Below are 24,887 nucleotides of genomic sequence, written 5' to 3'. Positions count from 1 at the left end.
AAATACCATTACTGTCGTACTACGACGTTACATAAGTAAGTAAACATTAACGTCTTAGTACGACAGTAATGGTATTTTAGAGTTATTTAAATTGAAATATCCCCTGAACTACTAATTTTTCGACATACATAGGTTAGTACTTTTTTATAATGAATGTCCAGCTGCATAATTGATGTATTAAAAAATACCTCATTCCATTTAAAAAAATTAAGTTGACCTTCACATGTCCTTTACGCGTCCATCTACAAAAAAGCTACTAACATCTGATTAATGCTTATTCAGGGGGCCTGTTTCTGGCGCCTCACCCTGTATACTAAAATTAAAAAATATAAAAATTAAAATAAAATATAAAAGTGAAAATAAAATATTACTGATAATGTCTGTGGTTGTAAGGAAAAACGCCGCATGTCACAATTTCAAAAATTCGAGTTTATGCATTCATTGAGCTTTAGACTTTAGAGTATAGGATTTACAGTAGCGGACAAAAGTTTAAGACCGCTCTAAAGAAGACGATAACTTTTTTAATATTGTACTATACGATTTGAACTTTTTTTGGGAAGCTAGAGCAATTAGTTTACTAAAGGATGTGAAAAGAAATTTTTTCAAAAATTGCAATTGATCGGAATCGTTGAAAAAATACTAAAAGTTGATTTTTTAATTATTTTATGTGGGCCTATATTGAAAATTTAAAAAACACGTTTTGTGTAGATCTGTGTCAATCAAACATATCCTGAAAATTTCGTAAAAATCGGTCGACGTTGCAATGAGCTACAAACGTTTAAAGATGGTAGAAATTGCAGATTTTCACGATTTATTGCCGAAAATCTGCAATTTTTACCATCTTTAAACGTTTGTAGCTCATTGCAACGTCGACCGATTTTGACGAAATTTTCAGGATATGTTTAAATAAACAATCAACTTTTAGTATTTTTTCAACAATTCCGATCAATTGCAATTTTTGAAAAAATTTCTTTTCGCGTCCTTTAGTAAACTAATTGCTCTAGTTTCCCAAAAAAGTTCAAATCGTATAGTAAAATATTAAAAAAGTTATCGTCTTCTTTAGAGCGGTCTTACACTTTTGTCCGCTACTGTACATATTTACCAGAAAAAAAGTCATGGAAACACGTTTGGAAGGCTCAGACAACAATGCAATTTAACCAACCTCCTATGTCAAAGTATTAGCGATCGAAAGTGAAAGTATATGTGACATGCGGCGTTCTTCCTGATAACCACAGATATATTGAAATTAAAATCACTTGGTCACACTCGCTTTGTTCATGTTTCTTGCGGCTGCCGTCCACTTTGGCTTTCTCCGCTGCACCTTGAATAAGAATATCTTTGTTTATTAATTTGCACATGAATAATCATTATAATAATAATATTAAAATAAGGGTTGTAGGATCCGACATACTAGTAGGAACAGGTTCTCTCTCTCGTATCGCAAGGAATAGGAATTGGGATTTCTCTCTGAACAAAGAATATATTTTCCAATTAGTTTCATACATCGAAAGTTTTCGTAGAATTTACAATAAACCTTTGAAGAAGGTTAGCAACGAAAGATTAAAATAATTTTACTAATAAAAGGTTTTCCCATCAGGCGTCCGGTTTATCTCAACCGTACTCTCCTATTGGGAAAAACGACGACGACTCGGTTTCACCAGGTGTCCTCTGTAAGCTCGGCGGCCGGCCTTCATGGCCGTCCTCTCCAAGACGTACAGAGTAACCTGGTGAACCTACTTTCAGGCGGCCAGGAAGCTACCCTGTTCTTTCCTCTCGGCGGGCGGCCGGCCTTCATGGCCGTCCTCTCCCATTTATCCAGAGAGGCGTCCAGGTGCAACCCCTGTCCTCTCCTGAGCTGCCGGGCGTCCGATAGCATTGCTTCGTACTCTCCCTAACCTATGGGCGGCCGTGGTCTTACCTCGTCCTCTCCCACAGGCGCAGCAAAAGTGTTTTCTCCGCGATCGTCTACCGGTATTTATACTAGTCGTTGCTAACCCTTGTTTGGGCGTTGTTAGGGATTTTAGAAGTTTCTCGAACATGCGGTCTTCTAGAACATTCGGTCGCGGCGCGATTCTTTTCTTAATCTCAGGGTAGTGCCGAGGCGGATTGGCACCCCTGGGGTTGTCTCGTTCCTCGTCGCGTTACAGTCTCCCCTTCTGGACACGACGGCGTCCTCGACGAGTAGTCCAGGACTTCCTTCATTTGCGCCGAGCTTGCTTCGTTGGACGCTGTGTTGGTTGACCCTCGTGCTGCCTACGAGGTCGCCCTCGTTTACGGATGGTTGTTACTGGATCTGGTGGTGGGTTCGCCCGTGCTCCGTTGTAGGGCCTTAGCGCCGAGGTGTGGTACACCCCTACGCACACAGGCTGGTCCTCACGGGTCTCGATCTCGTAGCTGTTGGACCCTATGCGGCGCTTCACCACGTATGGTCCGTCCCTCTTTGGTGCGAACTTCGCTGTGTAGTTCCTCTCTCGTCGGCTGAGGGTGTGAGTGGTTACCCACACCAGGTCTCCTCTCTCGTAACCAGGATTGGGCCGGCGTCGTTGATCGGCATACTCCTTCCTCTGCTCCTGCTGACGTTCCTGGTTCTGCTGGGCTATCTGCATCGTGTCCGCCAGTGTCAACAGTTTTGGAGTAATTTCCGGCAGGAAATTTTCTGCTTGGATGATGGTCCTCAAGTCCCGATTGGCGTCATCGGGCGTTCTCAGCTCTCTCCCGAACGTAAGGAAGGCTGCTGAGTACCCGGTTGTCACGCACCGGGCCGAATTCATCGCAAATCGTATGGTTGGCAGCCTTTCGTCCCATGTAGAGTGGTCTCTACCGACGTAGATTCCAAGCTGCGCCTTCAGATCGCGATTCTTCCGTTCCACCGGGTTGGCCTCGGGATGATAGACAGGGGTGAACGCCTGTTGCAGCCCAAAACAGTGGGCTACCTGCTGCATGACCCCGCTGATGAATTGAGTGCCATTGTCGCTGATGATTCGCCGTGGCATACCAAAACGAAGCATAACTTCGTTGATGAGGATCTCTGCACAGGCTTCCGCCGTTGCCTGCTGCAGTGGAAACAGTTCCACCCATCGTGAGGCTGCGTCTTCCACGATGAAGATCCATCGATTCTCCCTCATTGTGGTCGGCAGAGGCCCAAAGAGGTCCATGGCGAGTATTTCAAATCTTTGCTGCATGACGGGCATCTGTAACAAACCGGCTGGTTTCAAATTGTTTGCTTTATACCTTTGACACTCCACGCAAGCATGAACGTAATTTGCGATTTCTCGGCTCATCCCAGGCCAAAAGTATCGGCTGATTATCCGATGTAGCGTATGCTGAGCTCCATAATGGCCCGCAGTGGCATCGTCGTGGTATGCTCGAAGAATTTCTTTCCTCTCGTGTGAAGGTACTACCAGCTGAGCTTTTTCCATGTCCACATTTGGAGCGTGTCGGTAGAGCACTCCGTTGTTGATCAAATATCCCCTCGTGGTCCACTTAATCATTTCGTCGTCTCGTGTAGTTGATTCAAGTGATTCGATTATGGTTTTCAGGGCCTCGTCTTTTAGTTGTTCCTCTCGGGTTACTGCTGGTCCTCGTGCTGGTATGTCGACGGAAATTTCTGCGATTTCCGTACTGCTTTCTTCGTTCCATGGTTCGCTCGGTAACCTTGACAGCATATCGGCGACAACGTTGCATCGACCTGGAATATATTGAATATTCGGACAGTAAGGTTGTAATAACAGTGCCCATCGGGCGAGTCGTCCGCTTGGAGAGCGCAGAGACATGAGCCATTTCAAAGGTTGATGATCCGTGGCGATAGTAACAGGAGTTCCTTCGATGTATCCTCGGAACTTGTCAACAGCCCAAACAACTGCTAATGCCTCTCTCTCGGTGGTTGAGTAGTTGCGTTCCGCCGCCGTCAGTAATCTGCTGGCATATTCAATGGGATGTTCCGATTCCTTCTCGCCTTGTAACAGAACTGCTCCTATGGCATAGGCACTGGCGTCGGTACGTATGATGAAGGACTGTTTCTCGTCGGCGTATTGCAGAATCGGAGGACTCATAAGGGCTCCTTTCAGGTGCTCGAATGCTTGCTGTTGACTCGTCTTCCATTCCCAGGTTGCCTTTTTCTTTGTTAGCTGGGTCAGAGGTTGGGCAACTGTAGCGAAATTTGGTACAAAACGTCTATACCATGAACAAGTTTGTAGGAAGGATATCAGCTGTTTCAGATTCGCCGGTGTAGCCATGCCTTGGATCGCCTTGACCTTCTCAGGATCGGGATGGATGCCTTCTGCTGTCAATACATGTCCAAGATATTTGATTTTCGGGCATCCCAGACGACATTTCTGCCGATTCATTCGGAGACCAAATTGGCGAAGTCTGTTAAAAACTGCTCTCAAGTCCTCGAGGTGCTCGGTGAAGTTGGCGGAGAGTACCAATATATCGTCCAGATAGACGAGAATATTGCGATCTCCTAAACCAGCTCTCATCCGGTCCATGAGGCGTTGAAATGTAGCCGGTGCATTCTTCAACCCAAACGGCATCCGCTTGAATCGAAAAATTCCGAAAGGTGTCGTGAAGGCCGTTTTGTCTTGATCTTCTTCTCGTACGCCAATTTGCCAATAGCCTGATTGTAGATCCAGCGCAGACATGAATCCCGTTCTCTTGGCCGAATGGAGCAGGTCGTCGATCCGTGGCAGAGGATACGAATCAGTAATGGTAACGGCGTTGAGTTTGCGATAGTCCACGCAAACCCGAATACTGCCGTCCTTTTTAGGCACTAAAACTACGGGTGCGGCCCATGGTGATTCGCATTCCTCGATGACTTTTGCTTCCATCATTTTTTCTATTTCGGTGCGCAGCAGTTCTCTCTTTGCGGGTGGTATGCGATATGGCGGCACAGCGATTGGAGCGTGGTCCTCGGTGTTTATTCTATGGACAGCTTCCTTGCTCGGTGATGTGTTGGCGCTTCGTCCTCCCTTATTTCCCCGATGTCGACGGTAGCGATGTCCATCCTCGTCTCAAATGTTTGGATGCATCTCTCGAAAAAATTGTCGATATCTGGATAATTTGCGTTTGGCACTGGTTCCTCCATTTCGATTTCCTCCTGCAGGTAAGCCTGGAGTGTTGTTGTAACTTCCCGAATCGGGCTCAGACATTTCGGCGGAGGTTTCGCGAAATTCTGAATCTCGCGAATCGCATCTGTCGTTAAGGATAATAGAGGGACTCCGGTCTCCCCCTTGCCGAAAGATGCATTCCCAAACAGAACTTCATCCTGGAAATCGTGTAGATTTTCTGGTGCCTCCACGAAATGCCATGTCCGCTGCGGAACATTCAATACAATTCCTGCGTCTTCGATGAAGTCGACGCCCAGCAGAGTTCGGTTGTCCTTTCCTTCCGGCAAGACAATGAAGGTGGTCCGGAGGCAGCGACCACGAAGCTCTACTTCAAGATGAGCCGCTTTAACACCCTGAATGCGTGGGTTTCCGTCTGCCAGCGCGACTTCCATTTTCCGTTCTTCGAATAGGTAGCCTTTCGTCTTCAACAGAGAGTACAAGCTCTGACTCGCAACGCTGCACTTCGCTCCTGTATCGAAGAAGGCCTGCCCTTTTTCTCCGGCGATGGTGATGTCGACCGCTGGTCGCTGTCGTGGATGTATGGTTGCACTTACTGTGCAAAATGCTGCAGACGTCGGGGTTTTGGCCGTCTTCGTGCAGTCCGGGCATTTGCTGCGTACGACTCCCGGTTTACCGCATCCGTAGCATTGCAGCGGAGTGCGACTCACTGGGGGCTGCGTGAATCCTGGCTGCAGCGTGGTTGAGGTGGTCGTTGGCTTCGGTACTGGCACGTTGTTTTTTCGGAAACGGCAGTCGGCGGTGGCGTGTCCTGGGCGGCGGCAAATATTGCAGCGGCGGTGGTCCCTGGGATACGGTTTGGCAAATATCCCCTCCGTCCGATGGTAATGCGTAGATGGTTGTCGTTGTTTACCCTGGGTCTCCTTCTCGAGATCTTCTACTTCTCGGGCACGCTTGATCAGGTCGGTGAATGTTTTTACCGATTCCCGGGGAATTTTCTTCCGAAGTGGAAGGCGTAAGAGACCGTAGATCATGTCTATTTGGACTGATTCCGGGTGCGGGTTTGGCAATTCTGCCAGCCGTGCCCGTTTCTGGCTAATAAACAGATCCGTCAGAGTGTTTGCGTCCTGCGTGGTCCGGAACAACTCCGTGTATATTTGATGTGCGGGACGTCGAGGTGCAAAAGTTGTTTTGATCGTATCCAAGGCTTCCTTCCATGTTGATACGGATCCTCGCATACCTCGCCACCAGATAGCTGCGTGTTTCTCGAAGAGCAGTGGTAATCCTTTCAAAGCGTTTTCATCGCTAATATTTTCGATATCCTTAAATATCGAGATAGCGGCGATGAACGCGCTGACTTTCATGTAGTCATGACAGCCATCGAAACGTTCCTTACATCTCGTGAAACTTTTTAGACAAACAGGAGGTTTATCGTTCAGGGATCCCAGGAGCTGGGAAAATTGGCTCGGTGAAAACTGGATACTTGGACTGGGACTCAGGTCAGAATTGGAGATGGAGTCGGAATTCAGGTCGTGAGCCTCGGCCTGCACGTTGGGCGTCAAAATTTTTGTAGGATCCGACATACTAGTAGGAACAGGTTCTCTCTCTCGTATCGCAAGGAATAGGAATTGGGATTTCTCTCTGAACAAAGAATATATTTTCCAATTAGTTTCATACATCGAAAGTTTTCGTAGAATTTACAATAAACCTTTGAAGAAGGTTAGCAACGAAAGATTAAAATAATTTTACTAATAAAAGGTTTTCCCATCAGGCGTCCGGTTTATCTCAACCGTACTCTCCTATTGGGAAAAACGACGACGACTCGGTTTCACCAGGTGTCCTCTGTAAGCTCGGCGGCCGGCCTTCATGGCCGTCCTCTCCAAGACGTACAGAGTAACCTGGTGAACCTACTTTCAGGCGGCCAGGAAGCTACCCTGTTCTTTCCTCTCGGCGGGCGGCCGGCCTTCATGGCCGTCCTCTCCCATTTATCCAGAGAGGCGTCCAGGTGCAACCCCTGTCCTCTCCTGAGCTGCCGGGCGTCCGATAGCATTGCTTCGTACTCTCCCTAACCTATGGGCGGCCGTGGTCTTACCTCGTCCTCTCCCACAGGCGCAGCAAAAGTGTTTTCTCCGCGATCGTCTACCGGTATTTATACTAGTCGTTGCTAACCCTTGTTTGGGCGTTGTTAGGGATTTTAGAAGTTTCTCGAACATGCGGTCTTCTAGAACATTCGGTCGCGGCGCGATTCTTTTCTTAATCTCAGGGTAGTGCCGAGGCGGATTGGCACCCCTGGGGTTGTCTCGTTCCTCGTCGCGTTACAGGGTGATAATTACATATAACAAGGCTGGCCGTTCGATAATTTGCAAACGGTTTTTTGCCCTTCCGGCCCAATCAGCTATAGCAGACCGCCATGCCAGCACGTCAGTCATAATGATACCTAGACTTTCCTGGCAAAGTTGTAGCTGTTGTGCCCCCCGTATTGTGCACTTCTGCTGCCTAAAATAAAAAATTGTTATGTAGCATATCACATTCTGTTAATTTAATGAAAATGAAAGATAAACGTCAGCTATTTTAAGTGTATTTATTAAACAAGTCATTGGTCTCTTCGGCCTCCTTTGCTTTTCTTCTAGCCTTCGTGTAGCCATCTAGAAGCATTATATAATTATTATTTTAATTATACATGTATGGTGTGTAACTACTTTAACTTACCAAAGGTACTGTTTTTGAAGATCTTTACAGAAAAGTGCTCCCACGAAGGTTGAGGCAGTTCACATTGTTGGATTGCGTTGCTCAATTTTGATTTGTGTACCGGTGGCCAATAACATTTGTCGCCTTCCAGCCAACTATTTGGCACCGCTTCTACCGTTCCGTCCGCCAAAAATTGGACAACGGTCCATGTATTTGTAGGCATCTCCATTTGTGTGTATATATTCTAAGAATTGAAAAGTATGGTAAAATTTAGAGACTAATTTAAACATATATGTAATTACGACGTAAATATATTTAATTAAAGAATATATTTAGAAAAATAGCAAATAGAATGAAGGAATGGAAATATGACCAATTTTTGTTCATTTTTTGACTTCACACTTATTTACACATTAGGGCAGTAGACTCGTTTCCAGGATTGCAATCAATTGCAATCCCGCACCCTTGCAATCCTGGAAAAAGCAGTCTACCCCCTTACAATACCGAAAGTACTTTCTTTGACTTTCTTGCCAACCCCATAGTAAACTTCGAATATAGCGGAAGGGCATCAGCAAAAAACACTAACGGTAACAAATAACAGCAATGGAAGTACTTACTTTTGTAAATATACACTCGTCGGATAAATTATCACTATTACAATACACTAATACAATTAGACACTTCTCTAAACCTGGTGTCGACCGGTGTCGACCATGTGCGCCGGACCAAAAATAGTAACTTCAACAGCGCCACTCGGGGTGAACTACGAAGACAGAGAAGCAGATATGTTTCTCGCAGGAAAGACACTGACAGAGAATATATGAAACAGCTTGATTTTTTCGATCACGCGGGTAAGCCGCATTTCGCGAAGAAGCAATATTTTTTTATGCTCTTTGTGTTGAAATATTCTCTGCATTATTGCGGGGTCCCGTACAGAGCCCTTTTTTGGATTTGGCTCTTGGAACTTTGTAAACAACAAAAGTGTACATTTTTATGGAAGAACTTTTTTTCTGTACACTTTTTCCAAATGCTCTTTGCGTTGAAATACTCTCTGTATTATTGCGGATTAGCATGCAGAGCTCTTTTTTCGAAAAAGTGCACAGAAAAAAGTTCTTCCTTAGAAGCTGTATCCCCCTACTCCACCCCACTCTTTACCGGCGGCGTAGGAAAAACAACGTCTCCGGAAAATGTCTCTCAGTCGCCAAAAAGATACCCTTTATGGAGACGTTGCATTTACGACTGAAATGAGACAGCTGAAAGACGTTCACCCTCTGCTGTGAAAACAACGTCTCCATAAAGATATCTTTTTGGCGACTAAAAGACGTATCTTTGGGACATAGACGTTCAGACGGGACGACGACATGAAACAGACATCTATGAGACGATGTGTGCTGGTTGGGCTAGAAGATTACAATATGGTAAAGTATGGCAATAATTCAATGACTCCAAGAAAAATGGAAAACTTAATGACTCCGAGAAAAATAAAGAACTTAATGACACTGAGGAAAATGAAAAATTGAATAACTCCAAGAAAAATGGAAAACTTAATGACTCCGAGAAAAATAAAGAACTTACTGACTCTGAGGAAAATGAAAAATTTAATAACTCTCAGTTAATAAGCTGTCTTCAATACCTCTTAAAAATGCAATTAATCGCATGTAGGGATTGATCAGGTGTTTCTCTCTATATTAAAAAATATTTAATAATCCTTTGACAAATCTGTTTTGTGGCGTCAGGATACTGCTGTCGATATTCCATCACAGTTTGTATAGTATACATATATTATTTCTCCTCTTTGTTTCTATATAAAATTTTATTATGATCCTCCATTAGTTAATAAACGCCCCGTTCAGCGGTATCATTGACCACCTTCAGTCTATGTTTCAGTCAGACTACTTATTATTCATAATAACTTCTTTTTCCGATATTATAACTGTTTTTCTTTTGTAGATTGGAGCATATTAATGAATTTATTTATAAGGGAGTAGAGAGACTTCCAGGATTGCAAAATATTCATTTACTCATTTCTCGATAATACAAACACGGGGTTTTTCACTAGTCAAAAACGCTAGATAAAACATCGATCTAGGGCGCTATCTGCCTCAAAAGTCCTATTTTTTCGTTTACGAGGCGTAATTTGCATTATTCGGCAGCATGTAGCTATGAAAATAGCTATACATATGCGCAGTTGTATGCTTCCGAATAATGCAAATTACGCCCCTTAATATCTCTGTCAGTTATGTATATATGAAAAATCTCTTCAAATAAAAGTTGTAGTATATAAGGAGGTGGATATAGTATCAGAGAAAAAAAATTTTTTCAAAGTCATTATTTCAAGTGTTCAAGGTCACGGATGTTTTTCTATCAACAACTGTTTATGCTATATATGGATTCTTAAAGAGAAAAAAGACAAATTCAACGATATATCATAACGTCTATTTATGTCAAGATTTAAAAAATTCAAAATTTTCAAATTTGCTGCGCCTCATTTTCCCATCATCCAATTGGCCCCAACATTTTTCCAGATCATTTTCTCAACATTTGTTACAATTCTGGTTTACGGGACCAAAAAATTTCATGGTCGAAAAATAAAGTCCAGCCTAATGTACATATACGTAAATTACGAGAAGCAGTAAAGGGTGCTTAACGTCGAAGAAGAAAATCCTGGCAATTAAAACTTAATATGTACTACATTCTACGTTATTAGGATAATTGTAGTTTAATTATGATACATTTTATAAGCAATGAAATTAGAGCATCATTGCGAAAAAAGATGAGTTTACAATAACCTCAATATTTTATGAAATTCTATTATAATTATAGTGTAACAGGTGTGTTTCGTCGTCGTTCGGCTTCCTCGCGTTCGGGCTCCTTGGTGTTGAACAGCTCGCCGACCCAGGGTTCTAAACGACAAGTGGAGTGTCGACGCGAGGAACGGAGTCGATGCGGGTGAAATAACTGAGACGATTCGGTTGCGGTTAAACAAATTATACTCGCTGCCTTTCGGTCGCGTATGTTACGGTGCCTCAGGATACAGTGCTCGGTGGAAATACTACGGTGCCCGTGACTTTAGAATGTGTGACCGTGCGAGAGCTACCTGAACCTGTATGTGGCGTAGGACGCGGGCAGGATGGACAGGAGTAGAGTTAGATCACGACTGTCGTCGTGATCTCCCTACCTAGGCCGGGTTGTCGTGGTCCTTCGATGGCCGTGACGCACGGGTCATCGAAGTCCCTCCGGACAGTCGTTCAGGGAGTTCGATCAAGGTGACGCACCTTGTCTGGCTCGACTGGCCTCGTGGGCGACTCGCCTCACGAGGGTGACTTTCTAGGCGGTTCTTAGGCGACGTCGAAGGGTGACGCACCGCTTCTAGTTCGGCCGAGTTCGTGGACGACGCGTATCACGAAATCTACCGGTGACGCACCGGGTATGTTCGAGGTGGAGTACAACTCGCACCAGCGGAGCGACGGGATAACTGGACAGGAGGTTCTCCGACGAAGTCAAAGGGTGACGCACCGCTTCTTGTTCGTCGGCTCTCGGAGGCGACGCGCCTAGCGAAAGTGACCGGTGACGCACCGGGTGTTCGAGGTGGAGCACGGCTCGCACCAGCGGACCGGCAGGACGACAGGGTTTCGACGAGGTCGAAGGGTGACACACCGCTTCTTAATCGTCGACTCTCGGAGGCGACGCGCCTAGCGAAAGAGACCGGTGACACACCGAGTGTTCGAGGTAGAGCACGGCTCGTACCAGCGGAACCAGGATGCCGATAACGGCGGAGACGTGGACAACGGTTACAGGTAGAATACTCACAGCACTGGAATATCGCACGTGGTTGTTCCTGGATAACTGCTGGCAGACTCAGGTGATTCTAGTCTGTTCGTGCCGGCTTTTATAGGGATGGTTTGGAGGTAAGGGATGGTGGTGCGGTGCGGTATTTTGCTGGTGACGTATACCGTCTTTCGAACAGTATTTTGGAAATTTGATTTGGATTCCCGTTGGAATACGGGCCTGGGTGCGGGGTACGTGCGGTACAGGCGGTGTTGTTGTTGTGACAGGAGGCCGGTGGTACGTTACTAGATCGCGTCGTCGTGTCTAACCGGTGGAGGTTTGCTAGGGGTTTGTTCGTAACAGGCCTACGTTCTGTAGGTCTGTTACACCCCCCTCCTTCTTCGGGAAAGCGAGCGAAAGGCGGTGAGACTGGTTTTATTCAAAAGAAACTGTGTAAATGTGGAAATGTAGTACATAATGGTACAAGTATCGCAGAAGAAAATCACCGGTATACAATTATGTGCTTCGCCCCTCACGTTGTCGGCAGCGTATCAGTCGCCCACTTCGGTCGAAGTGGAGGGCCCACCTCTCGTCCCCTATGGATGCTAGGAACCGCTTGGAGGTGACCAGTCGTAGCGGTACTTCTACCCGTCGTCCGTTGGGTAACAAGTACCAAGTTGAGGGGCACGCTCCTTCCTTTCCCGAGTACGGGATCGGCGTTTTGACGTCGCGGTGTCCTGGGGGAGTGGGAAGGCCTTCATTTCCCGGTTGCTCATTTGCTGGTACTTTGGCCGTATGTGTCTCCGGCTGCTGTTCTTCAGCGCGTTTCTCGCAGCTGGCTGGTGTCGCTGTTCTGGACCGGGTGGGTGGTGCTGGGTTGGCCGGCTGTGTCGGCGGGTGTGTTAGTGCCAGCTTTGGCGTCCCATGTGCCCTTTCGGTGGCCATGTACCGCGTTGTTCGGCTCCTGTGTTTTGGAGACGAGGACGCCTTCTTGCTGACCGTCAGGATTGTTGGGCCCGTTGCTTGTGTTCGTGAGGAGCCTGGCAGCGTGTTCCCGGACGGTGGGGCCTCTTGTGGCAGCTGGGCCCCTTCTTTTCGGGGTGGCGGTGCTTTTGCCTGGTTTGGCCTCGCTGGTCGTTGTGCGGTGGTGACGGGTTTTGCCGGTCGAGCCTCCCCGCGGTGGTACGACTCTCGAGGGGTTGGTTGTTTGCCTTTCGCCCGCGAGATTCGCTTTTTGACCGGGGGTCGCAGGGCCTCCGTGTCCTCCTCCTTCCACCAGTTGGGTGGTTCGGGGAGCCCTGCGGGGAGCCCAATGGACGGCCCGTGTCCCGCCATTCTCCGGTGCTCCTCGATGGTTGTGGGCGGGATCGTGGATGAGCTGGACCGGGAGCTGGAGGTCGATTCGGACCGTGGCCGGTTGCCCTCATATGCTGGCCCTGGTCGCCATGTTACGGCCCGGATCACCGTCTTCTGTTTCTTCTGCGGTGGGGTGGGGGTGTCATCCCTTTCCCTATCGGGGCCACCTAGTGCCCGTCGCGATGTAGCGACTGGTCGCGGGCGGGTGGCTTTCCGCGTCGTGATCTCTGTCCCTGAGGGGCCCTTTGTGTTGCCCGCTATGGTCAGGGTTGTTGCTGGTGGCGCTGTCCCTCCTCGCGCTCCCGCGAGTTTTGGGATGCGGTACCGCGAGACGGTGGTGTTGACTGGCGTGGCTGGTTGCGGGGTTATCGCTTCTTGCCGGGGTAGCTCCGTCGCCTGGTCCCCTCCCCGTATTAGGTGAGCGGGGGTGGTTGGCGTCCGTGGTCTCTCGTCGAAGTCTGATAGGTCGCCGAACAGATCGTTCAGCTCCCCGTAAAAATCGTCCATTGGCATGATTCTGGAAATTGAATAAAGGCTACTGATTATTTTCCGGGGTCGGCCTCGGCCGCGTGGGGCCGGGGTAGTCGTCGGGTCAGGGGCGGTTGCGGGCATCCTGGTTCGCTCCGCGGGGGCGTCTGGTTCGATGCTTTCCGGGCACGCGTCGTTTTCGGGGAAGTGTTCCGGTTTGAGATCCTGGATATGGATGTGTCGAATCCATTTTCTCCTTCCGTCCTGGAGGTCAACGATAACTGGCGATATTATGCGTTGCACCGTGTAGGGACCGCTATATTTTGGGGCTAGCTTAGCAGCTATGCCCGCTCCCTTGTCGGACAGCGTGTGTTCCTTTTTCCAAACGCGATCCCCTATGGCCGGTCTCCACTCGCGGCGTCGTAGGTTGTAATATTTCTCTTGTCTGCCGAAGGCTTGCGCTAAGTGGAGTTTGGCCAGTTCCTGGGCTTCTCGTAGATTTTTCCAGCGTTGGTGCGGGGTGGCGGTTGGCTCGTCTGCTGCTTGCTGTCCTGGTACTCTTAACTCTCGGCCTTGATTCAGGTATGCCGGCGTGTATCCGGTCGCCTCATGCCATGCGGTGTTGATGGCAAACCTTGCCTCGTCTAACTTTTCGTCCCAGCGGTCGTGGTTTTTCCCGACGTACTGAGCTAGCATTGTTTTCACGACTTTGTTTGCTCTCTCGACCGGGTTGCACTGTGGTGCATACGGAGGTGTACGGCGGTGCGTGATGCCGGCTGCCTGTAGTAGACTGGTAAACGCCTCCCCAATGAATTGGCGTCCGTTGTCAGATATAATGATCTGTGGCGCTCCGTGCCGTAGGATAATATCCTTCTGGATCGCCGCGGCGACAGCAGTGCTGGTGGCTTTTCGAAGGGGTGTAAGTTCGACCCACTTCGAAAAGCGATCGAGTGCGACGAGTAGCCAGATGTGTCCGCGGCGTGATCGCGGCAGTGGCCCAACCAGATCTACGGACACGGTGTGCCACGGTTGCGTCCCGGGATTAGCGTGGAGGCGTCCTGGTGGCGGTACGGGCGGTGACTTGTATTGTTGGCAGCTGACGCAGCTGCGCACGTATCGCGCGATGTCTCGGAACATCCCTGGCCAGTGGTATCTCTGGGCAATGCGGACGCTCGTTTTGGCGATACCTAGATGTCCCGCGGTGGGGTCGTCGTGAAATTGCCGTAGCACTGCCTCTCGGTCGGTCGCCGGTATGCATATTTTCCATGCGTTTCCGGAATCTGGCTCGTTATAATCGAGCTGATGCGGTATTCGTCGTTGCAGTTTTCCCTCGTAAATCCGGAAATCGGGAACTGAGGCGGGATCGTGTTGCACGGCCTCCATCTTCTTTTCGTACCAGGAGTCGATACGCGGTTTGGTGCGGAGGAGACTGACGCCTGGTACAGGTTCGATGCGGGATAATGCGTCGGCTACATGGTTCAGCTTTCCTGGCCGATACTGGATGCCGAAATCGTACTGTTGTAGTTCGAGGGCCCATCTCGCCAGTCGTCCGGTTGGACTGTCGATTTGTTGCAACCAACGGAGTGCCTGGTGGTCTGTGAGAACCGTGAAATGGTAACCCTCTAGGTAAGGTTTCATTTTCCGAATTCCCCAGACGACGGCCAGACACTCCTTCTCCGTTGCGCTGTAGTTTCGCTCTGTGGTGCTCAGCGTGTGGCTGGCATATGCGATAACTCTTTCTTCGTTGGCGGGGCCCTGTGTGAGCACGACTCCCAGGCCGTGGTCACTGGCGTCGGTCTGGAGGGTGAACGGCTGTTCGAAGTCCGGGCAGGCGAGCACTGGTGCGGTGACCAGTTTCTCCTTCAGTGTCTGGAATGCATTCTCCTCGGCTTCGGTCCATTTCCACTTTGCGTTTTTCCGTGTAAGCTGCGTGAGCGGCTCTACTATTTCCGCAAAGTTTGGTACGAACCGCCGGTACCATGAGGCCATGCCGTGAAAACGTCGAACTTCCCGTATGTTTTTCGGTGCAGCTATCTTTGCGATCGCGCTCGTTTTCTCTGGGTCGGTTCGAATCCCCTGCTGGTCGACAATGTGTCCGAGGTAGCGGAGGCTGCTAACGCAGAATCGACATTTATCGGGATTCAGGCGGAGTCCGGCTGCGCGGAGGCGTCGAAAGACTTCTCGCAAATGTCGCTGGTGTTCCTCGAGGGTCTTACTGGCGATGATTATGTCATCCAGGTACGCGAACGCGTATGGTTCGAGTTCAGGACCGATTATTCGGTCGAGCAGCCGTTGAAATGTGGCGGGTGCCGAATGTAGACCGAACGGCATGACTCGAAACTGGAATAAACCCTTTCCCGGTACCGTGAAGGCGGTGAGCGGTCGGCTGGCATTTTCGAGTGGGACCTGCCAATACCCATTTTTTAAATCGAGGGTAGTCAGATACTTCGCCCCTCGTAATTTGTCGAGAGTTGCCTGGATATGTGGCAATGGGTACGCGTCCTTCTCGGATCGGTCGTTTAGTCGACGGAAGTCGACGCAGAACCTGGGCTTTCCGTCTTTTTTCTTCACAACTACCACCGGCGAGCTCCACGGGCTGCTGGACGGCTCTATTATTCGGTCATTGAGCATTTTCTCAATTTCGTCGTTTATTATTGCTTGCATTGCCGGATTTCTGGGTTGGTAGCGCTGTTTGAGCGGTGTTTCATCGAGCAATTTGATACGGTGCTCGATGAGATTTGTTCGTCCCGGGACCGTTTCAAACAGTTCCATTTCCGTTTGTAGGAAGTCGTCGAACTGTCGGCGGGCACCTTCATCTGGTACGCGGAGGCCCATTTGCTGGCATGGTTCGGACAGGCAGGCGGTGGGCCAGGTTGCTATGTCGTATGGCGGCTTCAGGTTCATTCGGAGTGCCGCGATAGCTTGAATGCCCAGTAGTACTGGCGGACCCATATTCGGCAGTATGGTAAAGTCCTGCTGGTTTTCGGTGCCTAGTGCGGTGAATGACAGTCGTATGCGGCCGGCGGGTTGCACGCTCGTGCCGTCGGCTAGGCTGATTAGCGTGCTCGGTTCGGATGCTTGCATGCCTTGTTCGAGCGCCCATTCGTACGCTTCGGCGTTGATACAAGACAATTGGGCACCGGTGTCGAGCAAGGCGTCGATTTCCCTTCCTAATATTCGAATCGGTAGGAAGGGGCGGGGCGTATACTTTATGTCTGGGGCTGGCGTTCGCCCGTTCGCGTCGAGCCCCGTGCGTCGTTTCCCGAGCGATCGGGTGCGACGAGTCCCGGTGGATGACACTCCTTCGTGAGTATTCCGTCTCGACCACATCGCGAACAGAATTTCCGGTAGGCGTTTCTGCACTCGAAACGGGTGTGGCCCCTTTGTTTACACCGCCAGCAGTGTGTCATTCGACTGTAGCTGTTGGTGTTGTCACCTTGAATCGCACTGGCTTCCCCTTCCCCACGGGGTGTGTTGCTCAGTCGGGCGAGTCGTGCCTCGATTGGATCGGCGCGTGTCTGGCTTGGCGTGTGGTCCTGGTTCTCGTTGATGGCGGCGGCGAGAGGCCGGCTGGCGGTCCGTTGCATTTGGGTTTTCCGCTCTATGGCTCTCTCGATGCGTTGCGCGTGTCGGAGCAGGTCTCGGATGCTGGAAATCGATTCTGGATCGATGATGGCCGTGTAATCTGGTAGCATGTTTTCATAGATGGTTTCCAGATATTCGTCCGTCGGGATGAGCGCTCGTCTCATGAGGGTGGTGAGCGCGTTCATATACTCATGGAACGGTTCTCCGGGTTTCTGTACGCGTGCTCGTGCTTCGCGGGCCCGTTGCACCGGGGTCTTGTGTCCGGAGTAGACCATCAGGAAGTCTGCGGTGAATTCCTCCCATGTGTTGATCTGGTAGCGGTTATCCCGGTACCAGTCTTGGGCGTCTCCTCGCAAAAGTTCCGGTACCCCCTCTAATAATTCTGCGTCGGAGATGTGATATGAATGGGCTAGTTCCCCTATCCGTTCGAGAAACCGGAAAGGGTCCTTGCCGTCCGTCGTGCATCCCCACTTGCGCATCCGGTCCATTCTCTTTCCGGTGTCGTCTTGCTCGTTTGCGGCCGCTCTATTGGCGCCGGCCATTGTGTCGGCTTGGTGGGACGTGCCTGGTTGCATGGTGTTTACAAATTGCGGGGTCTTTGGTTCGGTCATGTTGAAGAGGTTGGTGATCTCTAGTTTAATTAGATCGGCCCACTGTTGTCGGCGTTCGTCCGTAGTCCTGGTGGTTGGCCGATTTCCTCGGCCGGGGTTTGCGACGGCGTGTTTGAAATTTCGACTCTCAGGGCGGGTAATACCGGTGCGCATCCAGAGATGGCGTCTGGGGTACGAAACGCGTGTGTGTGCCGGCGCGGTCACGGTTCAACGCGGCTCAGGAATGTTACGCGGCGTACTGGTCCTCTGGTTACGCGCGCGTTACCGTGTTGAACCGGTGATTGTTTATTTTGAAAAGCTATTCGCGACGCGGATGCCTTTCCGTCAGTCCCTGTTCGGGCGCCATGTAACAGGTGTGTTTCGTCGTCGTTCGGCTTCCTCGCGTTCGGGCTCCTTGGTGTTGAACAGCTCGCCGACCCAGGGTTCTAAACGACAAGTGGAGTGTCGACGCGAGGAACGGAGTCGATGCGGGTGAAATAACTGAGACGATTCGGTTGCGGTTAAACAAATTATACTCGCTGCCTTTCGGTCGCGTATGTTACGGTGCCTCAGGATACAGTGCTCGGTGGAAATACTACGGTGCCCGTGACTTTAGAATGTGTGACCGTGCGAGAGCTACCTGAACCTGTATGTGGCGTAGGACGCGGGCAGGATGGACAGGAGTAGAGTTAGATCACGACTGTCGTCGTGATCTCCCTACCTAGGCCGGGTTGTCGTGGTCCTTCGATGGCCGTGACGCACGGGTCATCGAAGTCCCTCCGGACAGTCGTTCAGGGAGTTCGATCAAGGTGACGCACCTTGTCTGGCTCGACTGGCCTCGTGGGCGACTCGCCTCACGAGGGTGACTTTCTAGGCGGTTCTTAGGCGACGTCGAAGGGTGACGCACCGCTTCTAGTTCGGCCGAGTTCGTGGACGACGCGTATCACGAAATCTACCGGTGACGCACCGGGTATGTTCGAGGTGGAGTACAACTCGCACCAGCGGAGCGACGGGATAACTGGACAGGAGGTTCTCCGACGAAGTCAAAGGGTGACGCACCGCTTCTTGTTCGTCGGCTCTCGGAGGCGACGCGCCTAGCGAAAGTGACCGGTGACGCACCGGGTGTTCGAGGTGGAGCACGGCTCGCACCAGCGGACCGGCAGGACGACAGGGTTTCGACGAGGTCGAAGGGTGACACACCGCTTCTTAATCGTCGACTCTCGGAGGCGACGCGCCTAGCGAAAGAGACCGGTGACACACCGAGTGTTCGAGGTAGAGCACGGCTCGTACCAGCGGAACCAGGATGCCGATAACGGCGGAGACGTGGACAACGGTTACAGGTAGAATACTCACAGCACTGGAATATCGCACGTGGTTGTTCCTGGATAACTGCTGGCAGACTCAGGTGATTCTAGTCTGTTCGTGCCGGCTTTTATAGGGATGGTTTGGAGGTAAGGGATGGTGGTGCGGTGCGGTATTTTGCTGGTGACGTATACCGTCTTTCGAACAGTATTTTGGAAATTTGATTTGGATTCCCGTTGGAATACGGGCCTGGGTGCGGGGTACGTGCGGTACAGGCGGTGTTGTTGTTGTGACAGGAGGCCGGTGGTACGTTACTAGATCGCGTCGTCGTGTCTAACCGGTGGAGGTTTGCTAGGGGTTTGTTCGTAACAGGCCTACGTTCTGTAGGTCTGTTACAATAGTTATGACTGTATTTTTTTATTATAGGAAGACAGAAGATCAAATAAACTTGTGTATGCTAGTATAAAATCAATTTATATATATTATACAATTTATTTTATTATATGTTTGACAACTAATAAATCTACAAATTGTTTCATAAACTAAAAAATACTTCCTGCATTTTCGTATTCTCCAATCAGTCCAAATAAATACCATCAACCTGTTCTCGATCATATACCTATAGGTACAATGAGGTATTAATATATTTAACTTCCCGATTTTATAGGGAAGTTATTGTAATGACCCCGAAAATCGAAAATCGATTTTTTAGCAGATCTTCACGTTTCATGGTCATTGCAGTCATTCTAGACTATTTTAAGCAAAATGTTCGTATGTGTGTGTGTGTGTGTGTGTGTGTGTGTGTGTGTGTGCGTATGTCTGTTTCTATGGTATCAAATTTTTCGTTAACGTTTTCTGAAAAAGTAACAACGCGATCAGAATGATGAATGATGCAATCGATGTGCCCCGTCGTAACTTAGAGCTGATTAGATTTTGGTCCATATTGGTCAAGTAGTTTTTTAGATTTTTAGTTTTTTTCGAACGGAGTTGATTCTACAATGCAATTTATACGAGAGAATGGAAAGTTTCCACCGAAGAAACAAACGTAATTACACAAAAAAATTTTTTTTTCATTTTTCTTAAATTAAAAAAAATTTTTTTAATTTAAAAAAAAATTTTTTTTTTGTACCTTACGCTAATGTTTCCGCTTACAATAATCGAAAATTATCCCAATGCAAGAGTGAGTTAATCATCTCTACTCCCGAGAATACATTTTCAAAGAATATCGATGAAAGTACAAAAAAAATTTATATTACAATCTTTAAAAAAACAATCAGTTCAAAACGAATTATTAACTGAGATTAAATTGAAAATTAATATAAACAATATGATAATTATTAATAACATTAATGTTGAAAACGGATTGGTTAATGGAGCACACATGCGGAATATTAAAATTTATTACTTTTCAAGAAAATACTAAAATTCCGTCTATATTGTGGTTAGATTTTCAATTGGCCAGAGTAGGAGTGAAAGTAAGAACTCGTTATCGTGATTATATGAAAAATGCAAATATTCATCAAAATTTGCCACCAATAATAAAAATATCGAATCAAGTAAATATGTCGAGTGAGGAAAAATATCAAATCACACGTAGTCAATTTCCAGTGGTTCCTGCTGAAGCGATTACGATTCATAAAAGTCAGGGACAAACATACGAGAAAAGTATGTTTGAATTTTAAAACATCAGAAAAACGAACTTTACACATGTTGTATGTAGCACTGAGCAGAGTTTCAAAATTGAGCGGTTTATATATTTTGGGACAATTTAAATTAACAGTATCGAAGAAATCCAAGATCAATACTACAAACCCGGATAATGATGAGTTGTATCGTTTGCGAAAAACTAATTAAAACAATATATTTTGCAACATTAGTATGCTATAACAAGGAACCAAGCGAGCAACGAGCATACGATGTTGGTTTAAGGGGGTAGTCCACCCTCGATTTGTAACTAGAAAGGAACTAGAATCTTACTAGAAAAATGGCTCGAAACATGGGTTTGCGCGCTGTCGGTTTTCGTCCTTATTTGAGCAAAGTTTGGGCTGAGTGAGGGCTTATTCTAAAGAGGAAGGTTAAACACACTGCGCTCTGGTTACGAGGTTAACGAGATTATGTTTATAACTAATAATATGAGGGCCGAAAGTAGAGAAAAAGTCTAGGAAAATAACCAGCAGATTTCAATGCATTTTTCTGTCTCCAAAAGACTTTATGACTTATGAGATAACCAGAGCGCAGCGCGTTGAACCTTCCTCTTTAGAATGAGCCCTCACCCAGCCCAAACTTTGCTCAAATAAGGACAAAAACCGACAGCGCGCAGACCCACTTTTTCGATCGAAAATCTGGTAAGATTCTAGTTATTTGCTAGATATTTGCTATTTACTAGGATCTTACTAGATTTTGGGTCCGAAACCTGGGTCTGCGCGCTGTAGGTTTTTGTCCTTATTTGAGCAAAGTTTGGGCTGGGTGAGGGCTCATTCTAAAGAGGAAGGTTCAACGCGCTGCGCTCTGGTTATCTCATAAGTCATAAAGTCTTTTGGAGACAGAAAAATGCATTGAAATCTGCTGGTTATTTTCCTAGACTTTTTCTCTACTTTCGGCCCTCATATTATTAGTTATAAACATAATCTCGTTAACCTCGTAACCAGAGCGCAGTGTGTTTAACCTTCCTCTTTAGAATAAGCCCTCACTCAGCCCAAACTTTGCTCAAATAAGGACGAAAACCGACAGCGCGCAAACCCATGTTTCGAGTCATTTTTCTAGTAAGATTCTAGTTCCTTTCTAGTTACAAATCGAGGGTAGACTACATGTGACGCCATATAGCAAACATTTTGATAAGTAGAAAACTATTGAATTTCCCTGAAAACGTATAATCTTCTTAAAACGTACACTTAATAATGGTAATAATATACTGCAACTAACGAATCGGGAAGTTCTTTGTGTGGCTCGTGGAGAGTCACACACCAAATAAAAAAAAATACATTAATAGCTATAGGTACTACTAGCCATACGTACCACTAACCCTTTCACAAGAGCAGTCCTATCCGCGAGCTCGCAAAGCGAGCGAGCAAAAACAACCCTACTCGCGAGCGAGCGAAGCGAGCGAGCAACAATAACCCTCTAGTTTTATTAATGCAATTATGACAGTAACAAAACGTTTCTATTTTAAATGAATACATATTTTGAACATAGTTTTTATATTTTTAATTTTTTGGAAGGTTAAAAAATATAATTAAAAAAGTAATGAAAAATAAAAATAAAAAAAAATCCCCGCTGCACGGGGACTCGAATGCTAGTTCCAGATTGCCATTCATACGCTCGACGGCTCGACAGCCGAATTTCAGTTTCGTTTCCGCCGTAAAGCAATACAACATGGCAACATGGCAAGTGCTAAAAATAGATTGTGGCTGGCATAAGCGCACAAGCAGCGCACACGGATATAGTAAAGGTACGCTGGTGAGTGTAGCGCGCGGGCGCGTTGCTAACACCGAAATGCCGTCGGTGGCCTCCTGTTTCTCACTCCAGTCAGAATATATCCTAGGGGGCGTAAGAGAACACCGAAAAATTTTAGGCTCGCCAACTCCCGTAAGGCTGGCAGTCTTTAATAGTTTCTCGTCGGTGCTTTGGGCACTCATATTATTAGATATAAACATAATCTCATGAGAAGACCGCCCTGTATTTAACCTTCCTCTACAGAATGAGTCCTCACCCAGCTCAAAATATGCTCAAATAAAAAAATAAAAAAAATAAAATAAAAATATTCTGGCTCCATCCAGAGAAACAGAAGGCCAACGACAGCATTTTGTCGGTAAAGAAGACCACTGAGGAGATTCTCGTCGCGATGTATCGGTGAGAATGCGAATTATCACGAAACCATATCGATTATTATTAAATGTTACATTCTCCGCCATATTTCAGACGATGTTTTGGCATTATTGTGGCACTATTTCGAATTTTTAGCGATGTGGTATATCAGATCACTGTAACTTTCACGTTATCCCCGTGCCACCGACGAGATACTATTAAAGACTGCCAGCCCCTGTGCTATTCAGCGAGCCCGGTAACCGGGCGCAACGGGCGCGGGGATAACGTGAAAGTTACAGTGATCTGATATACCACGTCGCTAAAAATTCGAAATAGTGCCACAATAATGCCAAAACATCGTCTGAAATATGGCGGAGAATGTAACATTTAATAATAATCGATATAGTTTCGTGATAATTCGCATTCTCGCCGATGCATCGCGACGAGAATCTCCTCAGTGGTCTTCTTCACCGACAAAATGCCGTCGTTGGCCTTCTGTTTCTCTGGATGGAGCCAGAAAGTATCCTAGAGGGCGTAAGAAACACCGAAAAATTCGGGCTCGCCAACTCCCATAAGGCTGGCAGTCTTTAATAGTATCTCGTCGGTGCCCGTGCCCGTTGCGCCCGGTTACCCGTCCGGTACGGGCCGTCCCGCTGAATAACACAGGGGCTGGCAGTCTTTAATCAGTCTCTCGTCGGTGCTGGCAGTCTTTAATAGTATCTCGTCGGTGGATGTGCTAACAGTAAAGTGGGTTCTGTTTCTTGCTAAAGATGATGTAGGTTCGGTTCCATGCTAAAGATGATGTAGGAGCTGTTCCAGGCTAAACATGATGTGGAGACAAAAGCGGCACGGCCAAAACCCGGGCGTGAGCACTGAGCACTCTCATATACTCTCTGGTCAAACTAAATCCCAAGAAAAACATCCTGTAAACAGGAGCCACAAGTTCCTATGGCCGTAAAAAGTTGTGAGATCAAACAAAAATACGACCAAGTTCGTTAGTTTAGAAATACCTCTTGCAATACTGAAGAAAGTGTTTGTAAAAATTAGTTTAAAAGAACGCTATTTAATTTTTAATGAATTACATGCAGTGCTAAATTATTTAAATTTGGAAACCAATGAAACTAAGGCCGTCCACACACGGGTCGATTGTAATCGCGTCGTGAAGTTCGTACGTCTTGCTCGTCATGTACGATTCATGCGGCGGACGCGATTTCGTCCACACACGGGTCGATCGTCGATTTGATCGACGCGATTCCAGTCGCATGCGATTCCCCTCCACGTGACTTCCAATGCAAATGAATGGAGAGCCACACACGGGTCGATTCGTGGTCGACTGAAATCGGCTCGACTGAAATCGCGTCCGTCGCATGAACAGTCGCATGCGATTCCCCCTCCACGTGATTTCCAATGAAAATAAATGAAGAGCCGCACATTGAAATCGCCGCGATTCTAATCGCATGCGATCGGCAGCGAAGTTGGAAAATCGCGTGGATCGTACGATTCGCGCGACTCATGGAGGTAAGTTTGTGCAGTTCATGTAATTTAAATGATTTGGCCATTATTTTTTGTAGGTTGAGTGCATTGCACTCTTCGATGTGGTCTATGTATTTAGGTTACATAGGTTATTATTTATTTATTATCTTTTTTCATGTTATTACGCATACTAATAACATTAAGGTAAGCTTATTATTTACATAGTTGAATATAATCATGTAGGTTTATGAAAAACAAAAACAAAAGGCAATGTAAAAAAAATTGAAGTCACAGGGATTGATAAACTGTTGTACAATTTTCTGTGGAGTGGGAGTGTTCTTAGGGAGTTGTCTTCTCAGGTCGATTTAATCCGGAAGTATTACCACTTGGTATATTGAGCGAAGATTGAGGGATATCTGTTGAACTTCCACCAACCTCATCTATGAGGAGCAAAGCTCTCCTTTTGTAACTCCTCAGTTGAGCATTGCTCAATCTTCGCTCAATATACCAAGTGGTAATACTTCCGGATTAAATCGACCTGAGAAGACAACTCCCTAAGAACACTCCCACTCCACAGAAAATTGTACAACAGTTTATCAATCCCTGTGACTTCAATTTTTTTTACATTGCCTTTTGTTTTTGTTTTTCATAAACCTACATGATTATATTCAACTATGTAAATAATAAGCTTACCTTAATGTTATTAGTATGCGTAATAACATGAAAAAAGATAATAAATAAATAATAACCTATGTAACCTAAATACATAGACCACATCGAAGAGTGCAAT

General features: G+C 47.2%; 1 long non-coding RNA gene across 1 annotated transcript; it reads right to left on the bottom strand.

Moving 5' to 3' along the window:
- Positions 1-7,370: 7,370 nt before the first annotated feature.
- LOC143219176 (uncharacterized) lies at positions 7,371-8,841 on the bottom strand. The gene is made up of 3 exons (XR_013011254.1): positions 8,369-8,841; positions 7,773-7,995; positions 7,371-7,708 (listed from the first exon to the last, which is right to left on the bottom strand). It is a non-coding gene; the product is annotated as an uncharacterized LOC143219176 (long non-coding RNA).
- Positions 8,842-24,887: the final 16,046 nt, after the last annotated feature.

The sequence above is a fragment of the Lasioglossum baleicum genome, unplaced genomic scaffold, assembly GCF_051020765.1.
Source record: "Lasioglossum baleicum unplaced genomic scaffold, iyLasBale1 scaffold0021, whole genome shotgun sequence".
NCBI classification, from domain to species: Eukaryota; Metazoa; Arthropoda; class Insecta; order Hymenoptera; family Halictidae; genus Lasioglossum; species Lasioglossum baleicum.
The sequence above is the reverse complement of the archived record's forward strand: the minus strand, read 5'-3'. Positions and strand labels throughout refer to the sequence as shown.